We start from the raw sequence: 13,237 nt of genomic DNA on the forward strand, positions 1-13,237 counted from the left end.
GGCCGCGGCGCCACCGTTCCGGGCTCCCGTTGTCCGCAGGGCGCTGAAGGCGGGGGGAAGAGGGTCGTGTCCCCTCTGTCCCCTCTGTCCCCTCTGTCCCAGGGTCCCCGAATGGCGGGGACATCCCCTGGAGGCGGCAGAGCTCTGTCAAGGGGACAGAGCCTCTCTCTCCCTGATAGGAAACATCTGGAGACACGGTTCTTCCTTGTGGCTCAGGAAACTCCCCTGAAGTCTCAGGGTAGAAGCGGTGTCACTTTGGGAAAAAAAAACCAAAAAAATACAGAAAAGAAGTAAAAATACAGCTCCAGCGGCTGGGCAAAGCAAAACCTCCTAGCCCACCAGCTGCCAGGCTCCTGCAGAGAGAGAGGGTGCGGACAAACCAGGAGCAAACAAAACAACAGAACAAGAAAGCTTATGTCAGTGAGGGGCAATAAAGTTGTGCTCGTGTGCTGTAACAAACTGCAGATTCCTGCCCTGCCGTCACACCAAGTAACCAGAAAACTCCCTGGGTGATTGTTTTTAGCTAACTGAGCCCCGGTGCTGGTTGGATGACACCCGGACAGGCTGTGCTGTGAGGAGCTGGGAAGATCTTTCTGCATTCCCTGCTGCAAAGTTCTGGTGTCCCACAGGGAGCCACCGAGAGCCTGGGATTTACTTCTTGGTGCTCAAACACCGGGAAGAGCTTTGTGATAGTAGTGACTCAGTTATCTCAGCACTGCTGGCACAAACTCTCAGCATAGAGAAATACTCCCCTACCCTCTGTTAGCTGCCAAGACAGCACACACCTCCCTTGCTGTGAAACCTCATCAAAGATCAGAACTCAGCATTAAGGAGCTGCTTAAAACTGCTTTAATATCCAATAAATAAATATGTCCTTCTCCACAGGTGAAAGAAAACCCTCGTGTTCATAACTGTAATCTTAAAGCCCAAGTTGGTTTTGTTGTGTTTTGGTTTTCTGTTGTTTTGTTTTTGTTTGTTTGGGGTTTATTTTTGGTTTTTTTTTTTTTTTTTTTTGTGGAAGAGGAGCTTCTGGACAAAATTCAGGACAAGGTGTTAGCTCAGGCATGTTCCCATTCTGATAGCAATATGGGGGAGCAACCTCTGTGGTGTGAGTAGGGCTGGGCCTGTTTCATTCCAGCTGTAGCCCGAGTGCTGACCTTTGAGTTTATGTGGGAAGCTGGAGCAGTGCCCAGCCATGCTGCACATAAGGAAAAAACTCTTAGAGGGGGTGGATTGCTAAAGTAAAAGAGCTCCAGATGACTGGAAATAAAGTTTATAGGTAAGACCACAAAGACTGGAAGAAAGATTCCAAATCAAAAATCTCATCTGTGGGGGTTTCTTTTCCAGCTAGTGTTGCTATAACAGAAAAAAAAAAATCTTCTTAAAACAGCACTTTTCAGGGCTTTGATTGTTTGGGGAGCTAAACCTATGCCATGCCACCCCCAATAGATCACTGAATTATTCACATCCATGGCTGTAAATGCCTCAGTCCAGCAATATAATGAATAGAAAAGTTTATCATGTTAAAGCAGGGTGAGGTACAGCACTGAAAATATGTTTAAGACGAGCATAAAGTGGTTGTGTTGCTGTCTGTGGTGTAATGTTACACCATGGAACAGAGATTTCCCATGCGCATTGGGATTGGGCCTAAAGGTACAGCCTGAAGAACCTCTTGAGGGGGAAGTTGAGCTGGAACACTTGTCATTATTATTACTGTAATTACTACAAAGAGGTTTTCACTTTTGAGCTCATTTCTTGTAAGTTTAAAAAATGAGTTAATAGTGATGTGCTCTTGATGAAACCAAGAAGGATACTGTGACTACCTGATTTTTTAACAGGGGAAAAGAAAGAGAGGAGCACAGCATCAGCTAAAGCCCAGGAACAGCCTCTGGAGTTTAATTTATGAAATAGAAAAGAAGAAAGAGCTGATACCTGCCAGCAGAGGTAAGACACTCCACTGTGACCTTGCACTGACCAGTTTATTAATCTCAATTTAATAACACGCTTGTAAACATCCACTTAAAAAACCCATAAATACCCAGAGCAGACAATAGATGTCAGCAGCACCTCCAGCTCTGAACACTGGGCTGGACCAGTGACCAGAGCAAGGCTCCTCCTGCCCTCTTCTCGGGTATTTATATAGGTAACGTGCAGAGTATGTGTAAGCAGATGGATGACAGACTGAAAATGCTTGTTATTTCCTCAGAGTCATCTGGCTAAGTCATGATCTGCAGGAAACTGGAATCATCAGCAAAATCATCCACTGCTTCCCTGCTGAAAGTAGCCTGGCTTGTTCAAGCCCCATGCTGGAGAGGCAAGGACAGGCAGGGAGGGGATCCTGCTTCCCTCCCAAAATGTATTTTCCAATCTCCAGGTATTTTGTGCGGATATTCCAAATTATTTTTCTGGCACCTGAGCTCTGAGAGCACTAATGAGCATTAAACTGCCTGGGGATCCCCACCCATGCTAGAAAGGTTCCATCAGAAGCACCTGAGCCAGGCTGGGAGCACCCGAGCCTTTCCAAGGGGATGTTGGATGGGCAGAACTCGTGAGCAGTTCATTGCTGGGCCTGGCTCCTTGAGGGCTTCTTGAAGACTCATTGAGCCAACCCAAACAAGGTTTCTCCTGTGGGAAAAACTGCTGGATTCCCACAGGATGCCCAAAAACACTTATAGGGGAGCAGGTAGTGTTACTTGGAATATAAGAAATCCCAATGATATAATAGGTGGAATTTCAAATCTTGTCTCTGCCTGGGCAAGTGAGCATTGTGGGATGGACCCCCTCCTTTTCCATCCCATGGCTCAAGGCATGGGTGCTTATTTGCTTTTCCCTGTTCAAGTAACATGAGATAATCACAAACTGCTCTTGCTCCAGAGCATTTTCAAGCTTTACTCATCAAAGTCCTTCTCCTCCCATGTCTGAAAGAGGCCAGGCTCAACATCTCTGTTGGCTCTGGCTGGGTGGGAAGGATCTCCTGTGGCCGTTCCACAGCCTGGGGCAGCTGTTGGATGAGGGGAGCAGATGTCCCAGTGATGGGGCACAGGAGGAGAGGAGGGGGAACCGGCAGTAGCTGCTGGGCTGCGTGTTCTCGCCCTGCTGTGGGAAATCCAAAGGAAACCTCAGACCCCAGGTGTGGGGTTTTCACCTCTTTTTCTGCCTTTCAAGGTTTCTCCTGAAACAAAACAACAAAAAAAGCTGTTGCCAGATAATGATGCACCATGGCATGAATGATGTCATACTGCTGGCTTCTTAATGCCCCACTCCTGGAAGTCGAGCCTGCTGGCACAACCTGGCTACACCCTGGTTTTGAGCTGAGATGCTGTGTTCTCATGCTGAGGGAGATCTGCAGGACACCCTCTCACACAGGAGCACCATTAATATTGGGTGAAGGCCAATCCTGGTCATGTGTGTTCCTGCTCTGGATTGAATGGTTACAGGGGCCATTTCCACTGGGAGAGAGAAGTACAAGACCCTGGTACCGTCTCACTCTACATGGTTGCTCCTCTGCTCTCACTTTCCTACAAAATAACCCACAAAAAAACTCCCAAAAACAGAAGCAAAGAGCGTGTGCTTTTACCCTGGATTTGTTGTTTTTTTTTTCTCTGCATTCTCACAGCTGGTGTTACTCCAGAAAACACGAGGTCGCGCTGCGCTTGTGTCCCATGGGTCCCCTCTGCCCACGCTGCTCTTGTGCCGGGGTGGTGCCTCCTTGTGCCTGATCCTCAACAGGAGCTTCATTGTCCTTCCAGCTGCCCCAGACAAAGGGGAATTGTCCTGCCCACCAGCTTTGTAGCAGCCAGCGGGTTCATCCCAAGCAGAGCACAGCAGACAGCACGACGTTTCCTTTCTGCTGGTGGTGTGGGGCTCAGGGATCAGCCCAGCTCTCAGCTGCCCTGGAGGAGGGTGCAGAGCTGAGTGCCAGCTGGTAAGGCCTCTGCTGGGGAGGTCCAAACCCACTGAGATGTCTCTGGTTCAGCTGTGAGCTCCCTTCACCCCCCATGCATCTTCCAGCACTTGGTGCCAGTCTCCTGAGAAGCTCCCAGGGCTAATGGGAATCCACGGGTTTAATAGCACTAAAAGAATTACTCCAACTAAAATAATTTGGTTATGATTTTTCAGAATTCAGATACTCCTTGGGAGTTCCTGGCTGAAATAGGGAGAATTCAGGTGGGTACAGTTTTGTTCTGAGCAACGATGTGTGTTTCACAATGTGACAAGGGACACGGGTGCTCCTAAAACCAGCAATATTGAAAGCAAGTTCTTCTAAAACTGGATTTTCACCTTAGTTAAGGCACCAGGGGAAAATTTTCAAGCCCAGCCCAGTGGATATGAGGTAACAATGAAAATTTAATGCCTAAATTCTGGGTCTAAGCAAATTTTCCAGGTGATTTTTCCAAATTAACTTGTAGCTTGTTCTTGGTGAGGCCCACACAACCATGAGCCATGAAGGGGTTAATGAAGCTGCCCACAGGCCACGTGCTGGGGATGAAGGTTTTCCTCATGATGTTCTTTAACCATTTTCAAGGATTATTTCAGGGTAAAAAAAATTAATGTGGAAAATGTCATGTTCTGGGCCTGAAGCATCCTGAGAGCACTGGGCAGAATATCCTTGGCGAGTTTGTGCTCCTGTCCAGTCATGTTACCTCAGTGACTACCAAAAACTGGGAAACTCAGAGCCTTAGCAGGACAGGACCAGCAGCACAAAGCTCAACAAGGCCAAGTGCAAGGTCCCACACATCCCAAGCACAAACCCAGGTTGAGCAGAGAACGGATGGAGAAGGAGGAGGAGAAGGACTTGGAGGTGTTGGGTGAGGAGAAGCTCAACATGAGCTGACAGTGTCAGCTGGCAGCCCAGAAAGTAGCCATGTTCTGGGCTGCATCACCAGCAGCATGGCCAGATGGGACACAGAGGAGATTCTCCCCCTCAGCTCCACTCTGGGGAGACCCTTCTGCAGTGCTGGGTCCAGCTCTGGGGTCCCCAACAACCCCCAGGAAGGGCCTGGAGGTGCTGGAGTGAGTCCAGAAGAGGCCACGGAGATGGTCCAAGGACTGGGGCAGCTCTGCTGTGGAGCCAGGCTGAGAGAGTTGGGGTTGCTCAGCCTGGAGAAGAGAAGGCTGCAGGGAGACCTTGGAGCAGCTTCCAGTGCCTGAAGGGGTGACAGGAGAGCTGGGGAGGGACCTGGGACAAGGGCCTGGGGTGAAGGGGGAACGGTTTCAAACTGGAAGAGGGGAGATTGAGAGATCTGAGGAGGAAATTCTTCGCTGTGACTGTGCTGAGCCCCTGGCCCAGGCTGTTCAGGGAAGCTGTGGCTGCCCCAGTGATGGCAGCGTTGAAGGCCCCAGGTGGGATGGAGCTTGAGGCACCCTGGGCTGTGGGAGGTGTCCCTGCCCATGGCAGTGGTTGGAACTGGATGAGCTTTCAGGTCCCTTCCAATCCAAACCAGCACGGTTTTACCGGAGGTGTTTGGCATGCTTGTAGCCCTTTCCACAGCTGACTCCGAGGTGCTGCAGACGGGGCAGAGCGGAGGCCAGGAGTGGCCCCTTGCGGGGCGCAGGATTTCTGCTTTGCCACCAGATCTCTGAGGATATTTCCCCCTTTTTAGGGGCGGGTTTTGCCCTCTCAGGGACGCGGAACCTTTGTGCGGGGCGGGATGCAGCGGGAAGACCCAGGGTTCTGTGTCCCGGGCACGGCCCCGCTCGCTGCTTCCCCTCCCTCCTCCCGCCGGGTCCTGATCCTGCGGGGGGGGGGGCCCAGCCACCCCGCTTCCACCCCCGGTACTTCCGCCTAGCAACGGAACGCGGTTGCTAGGACGAACCCGTCGCCGAGGTATCCCGGAAGTAGTTGCGGCGGGTTGCCGGCGGCGCGGGCGCGCTGCTGCGATTGGGCGGTGCTGGCGGCGGGGCGGGGCCGGTACCTGAGCGCTTCCGGGTCGGGGCCCTCCCCGTCGAGCGCGGCGGAGGGAGGAGCCGCGGCGGGGCGCGGGGAGAGCAGCGGCGGGGCCCGGCCCGGCCCAGCCCGCGCTGCCCCCCGGCACGGCGCTGCCGGACACAGGTAGCGACGCGGGAGCTGTGCGGGGCAGCTGTGAGAGCTGGAGGGTGGGGGCGCTCGTTGAGTCGGCGGCGAGGCCCGATCGTCTTTCCGAGGCCGTGGCGGGGGAGGATCGGCGGGGTTCGGCGCTTCAGCCCTTCCCGGTGCAGCGGGGAGTGGCCGCGGTTGTTCCGGAGCGAGGGGCTGGTGCTGTGCGAGAGGGCGGCGCGGGGCTGGGGTTGCCCGAGCATCCCCAGGGAGCCCCGGGGCAGCCCGGCTGCTGGCCCCGCCGGGCTGCGGGGGTCCCTCCCAGCCCCGGGGCGGCGGGAACCGGCGGTGTGAGGGGTGCGGGGACCCCGGTGCGAGTCCGTCTGTTTGTTAGAGGCTGATGGAGCGGGGAGGTGGGATGTGGGGAAGGGGTACGGATGGACCCCGGGTCTGTGCCGGCACGGTGATCCATCCCTGGCTTCTCGGGCAGCACGAAAGGAGGAGGCTCGGGGGATGGTTCTGGAGCTACTTTTGAACCCGGCCGTGTTCCCGGGTCTCAGGGAGACAAAGCACCGTGTGGAACTGGCAGTGTCTGTGCCACTCCTGGGCGTGCAGAAGTTGTACGTTCCCCCTTGTTTGGGACACTCGGGTCCGTGCTGCTTGGCGTGGCGTCACATTCCAGGGTTTGGGGTCATTGTCTTGTCCAGGATGGCGGTGGGGATGGCTTCTTCTTAGTCCCTGCGCTGCTGCCGCCCCTCCGATTCAGCCTTTCTCAGCAGCCACCAGAGTGTCAAGCCCCGAACCCCAGCTCGCATCAGCATCTGCTGCTTCTTTTGTCTTGACTCCATCTGGGGCTTCCACCTTCCCCCGGTTCACTGTACCGAAGTCACGGGTGTGACCTCAGACTTGAGGGCTTTTCTTGTGGGGGTTGTTTTTGTGTTGTTTTTTGTTTGTTTGTGTGTGTGTGTTTTTCCCCCCCCCCCCTTTTTTTTTTTTTCTATCAGTGACCTCATGCAGATTTGTCACCAGCTTGTGGTGCCACTCCCCAGGTTCTTCACTCCTTCCTCCTTTCTCTCAGCTCCTGGTTGTGATTTCCCTCCAAAAGCCAACTACACATCCCTGCTCCAACCCTGCACCTGTGGCTTTGTCTCTGGGAGAAGACAAGGGGTGAACTGAGCAGCCTGAGCTTTTGCTCCTCTTGAGAAACTCTTACAAAATGTTAGTAGTGCTTTCCCACAGACGCATTCCAAGAAATACAAAGAGTGCCTTTGAGTTAGGAGTTCAGAGAGATTACTTTCTTCAGGGTGCAGAAGGCATGGAGGATTCCTCCCTGCCTGCCAGTTGTGGAATTGTTGCCTGGGCAGTGAAATGTTCCTGATAGGAGAGTTTGGGTCTTACTCTGTTGCAGCTGTTTGGGTTTTATTCTGTTGCTTCTCCAGGGGAAGCCAGGCTGACACCAGAGCTTTTTGAGCCAGGCTGGAGGTCTTCAAATGATGAGTATCAGCAAGGGTTCTTGTACAGGGAAGGTGAGGGAAGGACCAGGTAGGAAAGACATTTAAATGTCATGGTGTGTGTGGGAAAAACATTTAATTCTTAGTTAAAAAAACCCTGATGTACTTAAGAAGCATGGAAGATTGTGGTGAGAACAGACCAGGAGAATCTCTGTTCTCCATACAGGAGCTGTGTTTGCCAAGGTAGTGGTACCCCAGGACAGCTGACAGCAATAGGTTGTGATGACTCCAGTGAAAGTTTACACTGTTGACTTGATAAAATTATGTAAGGTGTGAGTGTAAAGCCCTCAGAACCAAAACTTCCTCTGGATACAAGTGTTTCTTCAAACATCATCTGACCTGAAACTGCTTTTTTCTAGACTCAGCCGTTTCCAGCTGGTACCTCTTGTACTTTTTAAGAGCTGCTGGGCTGTGTGGAAGATGAGATGCAGCTTTCTGCTTTTCTCTGGAAGCCCCCAGCAGCATCCTTTCAACTGCTGGCCCTGAGTCCTTGTTAGTTTAGGCCAATTTGGGTTTCTTGTTGTGTTTATCATGTGCAAAGCTCTTCTGTTGTCCTCTGGGCACGGTGGTTGGAAACTTGCACCAGATTCTCATGATAAATTTATTTTTGGCCTGTCTGTGCTGATCTGTGTTTGTGCCAGTGTTCCCTCTTTTAAAATCAACTCTTCTCTCCTTCCCTGCTTGCAGAAAGCACTCAACTCTTGGCTTCTCATTTCCAAACAGATGCTCTTTTCCAGGTTCTGGGTCCATCTCTTCTGTGCACAGGTTTGCTTAAAGGTAATTCCTGGCTGCCCCTGGTGGGAGCAGGGCATGGTGTGACAGGGGAGGTCTCTCTGGGTTGCTGCCTGATGCTGCAGGTTGTTTCTTTGTGCTGGAATCCTTCTCAGCTCCATCAGCTTGGTGCCTCACAGCAACAAGCTAATATTCTCTGTGTCTTTTTTTTTTTTTTTCCCCACTTGTATTAAAGAGCTTTCTGGTCCATAGTACCATTTCTTGTGAGGTCTGAGGTGTATGACCTTGCCTCACTCCAGTCTATCTATCTTAGTCTCCTTTAGGAGTTTTTATGCTGTTCCTGTTCTTTGTATTGACAGCACTCTGACTTTCTGAGCCAAAATTGCTGATGGGAAATGTTCTGGTGGGAGTGATGGAGCAGGAGGGTTCACAGAGCTCCAGTGCCAGGGGAGTTACCAGCTGGGTGAGGTCAGAAGTGCGACCTAATCCACAGCCACTTGCTGCTTTCCTTACACCAAGGCTGTCCCCTTTTCTTTGTGGTTTTTAAAGTAATTTCCAGCTCTTTTGAAGCAGTCACTGCTGCATCTTTTCAGGTTAACAGATGAGAACCTGTATAAGGCTTTAAAAAGTGCTACCAGATGAAACCAGGAGTCCATCTGGTCCAGTATCCTGCTTATTAGTAACCAGCAGCAGATGCCTGGGGAGGGGAATACACAAACACAGAAGATCTAATCTGGGGAAGTATTGCTTTATTGCTCCCTGAACCAGCTGTTGGAGTTTAGTAACCTTCACACTTCTCTTCCATGGGTTGGTCCTCTTACTTTGAACCATCTTGATATTCACTGCCTTCCACAGGGGATTGCAACATGGGACACTGGGTTACACTGCTTAATTAGGCCACTTATTATGTGGCTTGCACATGAGTAGGAGACAGAACAAACACTGGATGTCCAAAAATAAAACAAACCAAAAAAACAAACAAACAAACAAAAAAAAACCCAAACCACCTAGCAAGAAACAAATGCTGAACAAAATTCTTCTTCTCATTCCCCTTGACAGTCATGGTTTTAGGAAACTACTTTTTCCATTCCTGGCAGTCTCTTGGCTGGGTTGAGCTGTCCTCATCTGTTTAGGCTTCCCTTCTCACTTCTCTTCCAGCTCTTGGTATCATTGCCAGCTCTGCTCCAGCCCCCTTGAGATGGGGGTGACAGGAGGGGGAGCCCAGGTCAGTGGGGGAGGTTGCCAGAAGTGCTGAGCAGCTCAGCAGATGAGGTTCACCTCTTCAGAAAGCACAGGATGCTGTGGAGTTGTGTGTTTTTCTCTACTCCTGTGTAATTACAGACATCCTGTTTGTTTGTTATTGATGGAAAAAACATGGAGTTTTGTGGAATTTTCTGCTGCAGCCCTGGTGTCCTCTTAGAATCATAGAATCATAGAATCCTTGGGGTTGGAAGGGACCTCGAAAGATCATCTAGTCCAACCCCCCCTGCCAGAGCAGGGCCACCTAGAGCACTTCGCATAGGAACGTGTCCAGGCGGGTTTTGAATGTCTCCAGTGAAGGAGACTCCACGACCCCCCTGGGCAGCCTGTTCCAGGGCTCTGTCACCCTTACAGGAAAAAAATTTTTCCAGATATTCAACTTGAACCTCCTGTGCTCCAATTTACACCCATTACCCCTTGTCCTATCACTGGTCATCACTGAGAAGAGCCTAACTCCATCTCCTTGACACTCACCCCTTACATATTTGAAAACATTGATGAGGTCACCCCTCAGTCTCCTTTTCTCCAAACTAAAGAGACCCAGCTCCCTCAGCCTTTCCTCATAAGGGAGATGTTCCACTCCCTTAATCATCTTAGTAGCTCTGCGCTGGACTCTTTCAAGCACTTCCCTGTCCTTCTTGAACTGAGGGGCCCAGAACTGGACACAATACTCCAGGTGTGGCCTCACTAATGCAGAATAGAGGGGGAGGAGAACCTCTCTTGACCTACTAACCACACCCTTTCTAATGCACCCCAGGATGCCATTGGCCTTCTTGGCCACAAGGGCACATTGCTGGCTCATGGTCATCCTCTTGTCTACCAGGACCCCCAGGTCTCTTTCACCTACACTGCTCTCCAGCAGGTCAGCCCCCAACCTATACTGGGACATCGTGTTGTTCTTCCCCAAATGCAAAACTCTACACTTCCCCTTGTTGAATTTCATCATGTTTCTCTCTGCCCAACTCTCCAGCCTGTCTAAGTCTCTCTGAATGGCAGCACAGCCCTTTGGTGTGTCAGCCACTCCTCCCAGCTTAGTGTCATCAGCAAACTTGCTGAGGGTACATTCTATACCCTCATCCAAGCCGTTGATGAAGATATTGAACAACACCGGTCCCAGTACTGACCCCTGAGGGACTCCACTAGTCACACACCTCCAACCAGATTCTGCCCCATTGACCACATTGGTCCTCTTGTTCAGCCTGAGTTCAGTCTGTCATATTTTAAGTTGAAGTTAGTGTGGTTGTTCCTGATGTGCTGTGCTTTGGATTCTGTCACCCACTCCTATCACGAGATTTTACTTCAATTCCTTACAGTCACTGCTCTTATTTACTGATCATGTTGAATTATTCAGAGTAGCAAACGTTGCCATCTTCGTGCTGCCTTCTCTTGTGTCACTTAATACAGTAGAGCAGGGCACAATCTGTGGGTGAATCCCCTGCTCTCTAAACTGATAGGTGACTCTTTCTCCCTCCTCATCTTCTTTTTGAATGAGTTTTTTACCTAGATGTAGAATTTTTTTCTTTTATCCTGTGTCCCCTTGAAAGCTTTGGTGAAGGATCATCTTGTGTAGTATACCTGGGTTCGTTTTTTTTTTTAGATGAAGTCTCTCAGCTGCCTTTTCCTTCTTCATGTGCTGTGTCTCATGCACAAGGAAGAAGGAAAACAACAAAGACAACAACCTCCAGCTGACTTCTGAGATGTGACTTAATTTGTAAAATACAATTAGCCGTGCATCCACTGAGTCAGTTCTCTGGGACAGCTCTGATTTCTGGTGTGGCTGCCTGGTTTGTGGTCGCTCAGGTTCCTCTGAGTTGCTCTCTGAAAGCTGCTGCAAGTATTTTTCAGGTGCCTTGATGCATCTTTCCTGAAGAAACTGTGCAGGGGACTTCCCCATCCTGCTCCTGGGTGTCTGCGTGTGTCAAGGTCCTGTGTTACCCAAAGCCTGGCTCACTGTACTGGGGTCAAACAGGAACAGTGGAGATGACTGAGATCAGTACCTGGAGTGTAAATAAAAACCTTTTGAACTTTTGGGAGACAGTTCTCTAAGGATTAATTAACCCTGTAATAAGTCACAGGATTTCTTTCTCCTTTCTTTTTTTTTTTTTCTTTTTCCCTGTTTTCTTTTTTTTTCCTTTTTTTCCTTTTTTTCCCCTTTTTTCCCCTTTTTTCCCCTTTTTTCCCCTTTTTTCCCCTTTTTTCCCTTTTTCCCTTTTTTTCTTTTTTTCCTTTTTCCTTTTTTCCTTTTTTTTCCTTTTTTTTCATTTTTTTCCTTTTTTTTTCCTTTTTTTTCCTTTTTTCCCCTTTTTCCCCTTTTTCCCCTTTTTCCCCTTCCTTTCCCCTTTTTCCCCCTTTTCCCCTTTTTCCCCTTTCCCCCTTTTCCCCTTTTCCCCCTTTTCCCCCTTTTCCCCTTTTCCCCTTTTCCCCCTTTTCCCCTTTTCCCCTTTTCCCTTCTTTCCCTTCTTTCCCTTCTTTCCCTTCTTTCCCTTCTTTCCTTCTTTCCCTTCTTTCCCTTCTTTTCCTTTTTCCCCTTTTTTCCCTTTTTTCCCCTTTTTCCCCTTTTTTCCCCTTTTTTCCCCCTTTTTTCCCCTTTTCCCCTTTTTCCCCCTTTTTCCCCCTTTTTTCCCCCTTTTCCCCTTTTCCCCCTTTTCCCCCTTTCCCCCTTTCCCCCTTTTCCCCCTTTTCCCCCTTTTCCCCCTTTTCCCCCTTTCCCCCTTTCCCCCTTTTCCCCCTTTTCCCCCTTTTCCCCTTTTCCCCCTTTTCCCCCTCCTTACTAGTGTGTATTTACTGTCCTTCTTCAATATTTAGCCCTTCTGTACCAGCTGAGTTGGTTCATTTTTCCAGCTTTTGTTCCTTCTGTGGCATGGCAGGGGCTCACAGCAGCTGCAGTGTGAGCTCAAGGCAAGGCAGGAATTGTCCCTTCCCTCCTCACTGCCAGGGAGGGGCTGCTTTACCTTCTCTGTGCTGCTGAAGATGACTCCTGACCTCTCACTCTGATCAGGAGCTTCTGCATTTAGGCAGAGGCGTTTGCAGCCTCTGGTTAATGCCACGTTTCCTGCTTGTACAACCCCTGACAGCAGCTGCCATCACTGCTGGGGTGGGGTGCTGAGACTACAGGGCTCTGGTTTAAGCTTGGAATTCTGATTTATAGGGTTATTCTTGCTGACACAGTAAACTGAGTTGGCTCAGATGGTTGTGTGTGCAAAAGAAAGCTCAGGTCCTCTAGAAGCTTGCTTGCTCCTCATGCACTTGGAATGTCCCACTGACTTCTCTGCTCTCCACTCTGTTTTGAATGAACAAACATCAATATTATCACTTTAATTACAGACATTGAGCTTTTCCATCTTACTTCTAGACACCCAGTGTTTGTGAAGCGGCACACTTGGGCCTTGGTTTGTCTTTCCATCTCCTTTTATTCGCATTATATTGATTTTTATAGCTTCTGATCATTACGTGGCTAATTCTTGTCCCATCTGTAGGTGTTCTTGAGGAGATGAAGTTCTTATGAATCAGCTTCTTTCCCCAAAAAGCTGCATCATCCTCAGATACATGCTCCTCTGTTTCTGCTGGTTTTCTCTGCTCCTCTTCTGAAATGTCAGAGGAGCCTTTGATCTTGATTACAAGTGCCAGTGTACTGGTGCTAATTTGTCAGTTCTCATTCTTGCACAGCCTTCCATTTGTCCAAGAACCTTCTCAGTTCCTAATGAATCTGAGCCTAAGT

At 49.9% G+C, this 13,237-nt stretch overlaps 1 protein-coding gene across 2 annotated transcripts in view; it reads left to right on the top strand.

The window, feature by feature from the left end:
- The first annotated feature begins 5,964 nt into the window (after positions 1 to 5,964).
- The window catches only part of CSNK1G1 (casein kinase 1 gamma 1), a 111,289-nt gene continuing 104,016 nt past the window's right edge, over positions 5,965 to 13,237 (top strand). The window contains exon 1 of one of the 2 annotated variants that reach the window (XM_030457107.1): positions 5,965 to 6,052. The gene's annotated coding sequence lies outside the window, so the exon portion shown is untranslated. The remainder of the gene's footprint in view (positions 6,053 to 13,237) is intronic. The other variant, XM_030457106.1, reaches the window with a different exon arrangement.

Source organism: Calypte anna, chromosome 10 (assembly GCF_003957555.1).
Source record: "Calypte anna isolate BGI_N300 chromosome 10, bCalAnn1_v1.p, whole genome shotgun sequence".
In the NCBI taxonomy this organism is placed as follows: Eukaryota; Metazoa; Chordata; class Aves; order Apodiformes; family Trochilidae; genus Calypte; species Calypte anna.